Genomic DNA, 6,088 nt, shown 5'->3' on the forward strand with positions numbered 1-6,088 from the left:
TTTTAGACATAACCAACTGTGTTTATATGTAAACCTTGTGTGTTTTTGACAGTATTAGACGCGAAATCAATCAGACGCGAAAGACAACTTAGTCCAATAATCAGGCGCTTTTTGACGGGCTCTCAGTGGCGCTTCATGAGTACGCGCTCAGAAAAAGCGTGAATTAAATGTTTAACCGGTATTGCTTTAAAGCAGATGGAAATAATGTAGTTTTGTGATCGCGCACAAGTGCAGTGTCCCATAAGAGTAACTCTACCGCTGAGCTAACACTGATATGAGTGCATGTGGCGTTGTACATTATATTGAGACGGAGGGAGGCGCCAGAACTGCAGCTGATAGAATGTGCGCTGTAGCACGATACAACGATATTTCTTCAAAAGCAGATCGTGGAGACATTTTAATCGTCCCAATCTCACACACACAAACAAGCACAACGAAATCACTTCACACTATTAAGCGGCTGTGTTATGAACACGCAAAACTGTATCGCACGCGTGCTACAGTGGTAAATTTATTCATCGCACAGACCAGTTTTTTCGTAGCACGTGCGACATATATGTCGTACTGTACAGCCCTGATTACATTACCAAAGAACATCATCACAAGCTCAGTCGAGCGCATTATGCACTTTAAAAACAGAATTCAGTCAGCGTGCGCTGAACAACGGAACTCCGCTGTTTCAGTGATGACTCATCTGAACGCCTCTGATTGGCCATTGCATTCATAAGCTCAGCATAATCGTGTGTGATTGGTTAAAAAGCGCAATACTGTAAAAACACGGAAAACGATATATAATGCAACCAATAAGCCCTAATATTAATTAGATAGTATTACTAGCCTGAAAATTAAATATTAATAATAATAATCGTCTTGCTATTGTCAAAGGCATCAGCCACAGGCGATATCTCTGGCTATCGTCGATACACGATACTATCGTCTATCGGCACAACCCTACTCCATAAGATGCTTAAACAGGTATGAAAGTTTAATTGGGTTAATGTTGAGCTACCTCAGTTACTTAACAGATCACATTATTACATAATGAAAATACTGTCATCATTTTCTCACCCTCACCATCCAAAACTACGGTTAGTGTAGTTAACTGAAACTAAAACTGAAAAAAAAATGTAATAAAATAAAACCATAAAAAGATTCCATTAACAAAATCTGACAATAAAAACAGCAATATTGTGAAATATTATTACAATTTAAAATATCTGTTTTCTATTTGAATATATTTTAAAATATAATTTATTCTTGTGATGTCAAAGTTGACTTTTCAGAATCATTACTCCAGTCTTCAGTGTCACTCATGACACTTCAGAAATCATTCATGTCTTATTATCAATGTTGAAAACAGTTGTGCTGGTTAATATTATTGTGGAAACCATGATCATTTGTGACCATGGAGCACAAAACCAGTCATAAGTAGCAGGGGTATATTTGTAGCAATAGCCAAAAATACATTGTATGGGTCAAAATTTAAAAAAATTATTTTATCCCAAAAATCATCAGGATATTAAGTAAAGATCATGTTCCATGAAGCTATTTTGTAAATTTTGTATCATTTTCCTACCATAAATGTATTAAAACTTAATTTTTGATTAGTAATATGCATTGCTAAGGACTTCATTTGGACAAATTTAAAGGCAATGTTCTCAATATTTTGATTTTCTTGCACTCTCAGATTCCAGATTTTCAAATAGTTGTATCTTGGCCAGGTCATATTTTATCTTTTATGAATAGAAAGTTCAGAAGAACAGCTCTTATTAGAAATAGAAATCTTTAGCAACATTTTACTTTCACTTTTCATCAATTTTAATGCAAAATAAAGGTATTAAAAAAGGTATATAAAAAACTTTTGAACAGTAGTCAATATGCTCATTTGGAGTCGAACCGACAACGTTGGTGTTTTTAAGCACTTTTTAATCTACTATTTGTGCTACAAGAACCTACTGCAGTTTTTATTTCCTGATCCTGGCACTTTCCATCATGTAAAAGTGCAGAGGATGTTACCAGAGGCGCCTGTCACTTCCCAGTCTTAGAGCCTTATTACTACAACTCTTGATATCAGCCCACACGATTGGCATTTTGCCTCAAACGCGAACAGGTGAAACTCAGATGAATGTTTCTCTCAGATGAGTTCTTCGTGATTTTCCCACCAAACAGCATACGAAACACAGGGAACATTCCCTCTGGGCATTGGGCAGGTATGGTGAGGAAGTCATTAGGAAAGGGAAAGTCTTTTTAATGATATCCATGTTCTCTCCCCATCCCAGAGCAATTAACCCAGTTTGGGAGATTTCAACAGCTGCAGTTTAGTTCTTCTGCTCCTTGTTTTATCAGCAACTCATCTCCAAACAAGCCCGAACAATAACAAGCTGTCATCGCCATCGCTCACGTAATTCGAGAACCTCTGCTCTTTCAATCTCTGTTATGAAAGACTAATCTGCAGAAATGCCTCCTCCATTTGTCTTGTCACACTCTCGGAGGTGGTCGTGAGGGAAAAGACTGAATGCTTAAGCGGAACAAGATGCCTGTTAGAGTGTGAAGATACTGTCAGGCCGACCGTTGTTCTATTTAAAGGGAACACGAGGAGAGGAAAGATGCGGTGTTGCTGATGCTTTCAGCTTCTAAAGACGTCCCCCATCTCTCTTTCCTCTTTCTGTTATTCTTTAGGAGAACTTTCAGGCTCCTTTAAACCACATCGATTTTTTTTCTGCCTAGCACCTCTCCCAGAAAAGCTTTAAAGAGAGAGGTTAGGTGGCCGGAGGGGAAAACCTGAAAGAAGAGTATCAGAGAGACTCGAGTGGAGAGAGCGAGAGAGCTGAGAAAAACTGCATTTGTTAGCATCTGTGCTGCTAGAACCGGAGTCGAAGGGAGAGTTCATCCAAAAAGGAGAATTCGGTCATTATTTACTCTAACTCGTGTTGATCCAAACCAGTTTGTAATTACTTTTTGAGTGGAACACAAAATTTTTCTCAGAAAATGACTTTTAACATTTGGTCTGTATGCATTATTTCAAGACTTAATGGAACTATTCAATAGCTTTGTGTTAAATTTAACTTCCCTCCAATGTAGCTTTTGGAACTCATTCAAAAAGCTGCATTCATAGCGGCATATGTGGCATCAATAAGCAACATGCATGATTTTATGATGGGCGTTTTTGAGCATATTCCCTTCGCAATTTTGATTCAATAAACATACACTCTAGTGAATGCATAGTAGTTCATCGCAGAGTATCACTAAGTATTATAATTCTAATATATATTTATTTATAGTATATAAATATAGATAATAGATATGGATTCTTTTTATAAAATTATATAACATTAAATGATTACATTAATTTGAATAAACTTAATAATTTTATATATACAGTGGGTACGGAAAGTATTCAGACCCCCTTCAATTTTTCACTCTGTTATATTGTAGCCATTTGCTAAAATCATTTAAGTTAATTTTTTATATATATATATGTGTGTGTGTGTGTGTACATAAAATGTATTTATACCCTCATATTTTCTTCTGAGATAAATGAGATCAAAGTGTTTTGATTACTCATACTTGTAACATTCATTGCAGCTCTGTTGTGTGCCTGTACGCTTGAGAAGCCAGTGTTCTTTTGTGGTGTTTTTAAAGCCTGTTCTCGATTCCAGGCTAATCACCCACATATTCTTGATAGCTCCTGGAAAAGCCCCTCATGCGAGAGCACAAAACAGCACAGCGGCAGTTGTTATTTCATCAACCCCGCACTCCTGCAAGGCAGCCGTTTGCCTCTCAGCCGTAACGGCCTCCCAAACCAAATGGAATGATGAATCTGTTTAATAAAGCAGTCAGCAGGGGTGAAGATGAGCCAGCAGCAGCCCTCTGTGTAATTATCCCCTCTCGGATGGAGGTCTCGCCTCTGCTTCGGGGTCGCCCGTGTCGTGTTAATGCCAAGTTTATTGGGGGAGCGTTTGCGCTCGCATTAAAGGCAGCGAGGAGTTGATATTTGTCAGCTAACATCCTCTTCATTCTGATAAGCGCTATGTGGAGCGTGTTGGTTGCCTGCCGCTGGGGTAAAACCTACACGACCCATCGCTACCCGGTCAGCGGAGAGCCACGGTTAAGAGCATGATGAAAGAGAATTCACGGCAGAGTGAGTCTGACCCAAAAGAGGACCTGCGGATGCTCACGGTGGCCTAGAAAACAGGCTTGTTTTGGCTGGATGACAGATCGAGCCGAACACATGTGGGGCAGCTTGGGTTTCAGCATACGTGATGCATGTGCCCACTGCTGGCGGACAGAAACCCATCAAGAGCGGCTTGGTGTTTTAGCCCACATTTGAAGATGACGTCAGCCCGAGCAGAATGATCCGCATCTGATCTGTTCTGCATCCCACATCCATGTTTTGTGTCCCATATGTTCCTGCGGACATGTACTCAGTGTGGCGTCTTTTAGATTATAGGAGAAATACACTTTGAGGAGTCCTTTGATCTTACAGTTTTGCTTTCCATTCGAAATTTGGCTTGTCTAGATATTTGTTTTACTGGAAAATGAGAAAATACTCATTAAGTTTGTGGCGGCATATTCCTGAATTTAATGTGATTCAGTTCTTTCAGAAATAGAAGAAAATTATTTCTAAATACTTTCTAGATACCGGTGGTATCAAATGGTACTACAATGGAATTTTAATAATGTCTGATTATCAGATTCATATACCATGGTATTTATTTGTGCACTGTTTAAATTTTGCATTGTAGAATAATAATTAGACATATTTGCTTCCCCTATTCCCATTTCAAACGTCTACATTTCATTATTGTAATACATAAAAAATAAATAGAAATTCCAAGTTATAAAATATAATATATAAGTCAATAAGTTATAAAGTTATAGAATGTCTGTAAGTTATAAGTTCTAAAATAAATTAAACCTCTCTAAGTTTATTTAAATATAAAATGTAAGCTTGTGTGTACACAACTGTAGTATTTATGGTGGTGTTGCCTTTAATTTAGATTGATTTAATTGTAATAAAAAAAAAAAAATACTGGTTAATTTTGTAGCATGTGATTTGGTTGACCCCAAAAAGAAAAAATAACAATATTATCTAGTATAATGTGTAAATTATATCTCTTTTTAAAAATTCTGTGGTAGTTACCATAAGACAGTGATGGTATCAAATGGTGCTACAATGGGATTTTGATATGTACCATGATAATGTCTGATTATCAAATTCATGTATCTTGGTACTCAAAATTTTTAATTGTGGCATAACAATTAAATACATTTTCTTCTCAAATTCCCATTTAAAATATCAAATTTTTTATTACTGTAATGCATATAAATATAAATGACTTGTTTGTTGTATTACCTTTAATTCATTCTGATTTCATTTTATTTATTTTTATTTAATTTTAAAAGTTCTTTTTTAATACTTTTTTTTTTTTTTTACTGGAAAACAAGACAAAAAAGGATTCATTAAAATGATTTTTGTAGTGTACACTCTAACCCCCATGTCTCTGCTGTTTACTCTCCTTTTGATTGATTGATTTTTTATGTATTTTTTCCCATTTCTGCTTCCTGACCTCCCTGTTGACCATGTTTAAATGTGTTTGACCTACATATCGTGTGTCTGTTCAGCTCTGGCGAGCCGATGGAAAGGTCATTAGCAGGTCTGACTCATCTCTCCTGTTTCTCTCTTCACTCTCCCGTCGCCCTGCTTTTATTGAACTAACTGATGTTAAGTTATCACTCTGCTTTGTTCTCGTCCCCTTTGCCCTGGTTGAGGTGTAGAGTGACTTCACTTCGCTCAATTTAATCCTATTAGATACACCATTCTGCAGACTCTACCCTGACAACAGTGTTAAGCGGGCATCCTTAAGCCTTATCCGTGATTAATCGCCTGTTGATCTCCACATGGGGAACATTTGGTACAGAACATTTAGCCCCTTGTAAATAACAGGACAAGACAATGACTGTTTTCAACATGACTGTCATCCTTGTCAGATGTGTGTTGTTTGACTATAGCAGCTTATTCCTGATTTGTAATGTTATTAGGTGCCCTCAAAAAAAATTTAATATATATATATATATATATATATAT

General features: G+C 36.8%; 1 protein-coding gene across 1 annotated transcript in view; it reads left to right on the plus strand.

Moving 5' to 3' along the window:
* Positions 1–6,088, plus strand: part of lrrc75bb (leucine rich repeat containing 75Bb) — a 30,582-nt gene that overhangs the window by 11,928 nt on the left and 12,566 nt on the right. The window lies entirely within an intron of this gene.

The sequence above is a fragment of the Sinocyclocheilus anshuiensis genome, unplaced genomic scaffold (genome assembly GCF_001515605.1).
Source record: "Sinocyclocheilus anshuiensis isolate Anshui unplaced genomic scaffold, SAMN03320099.WGS_v1.1 scaffold393, whole genome shotgun sequence".
NCBI lineage: Eukaryota > Metazoa > Chordata > Actinopteri > Cypriniformes > Cyprinidae > Sinocyclocheilus > Sinocyclocheilus anshuiensis.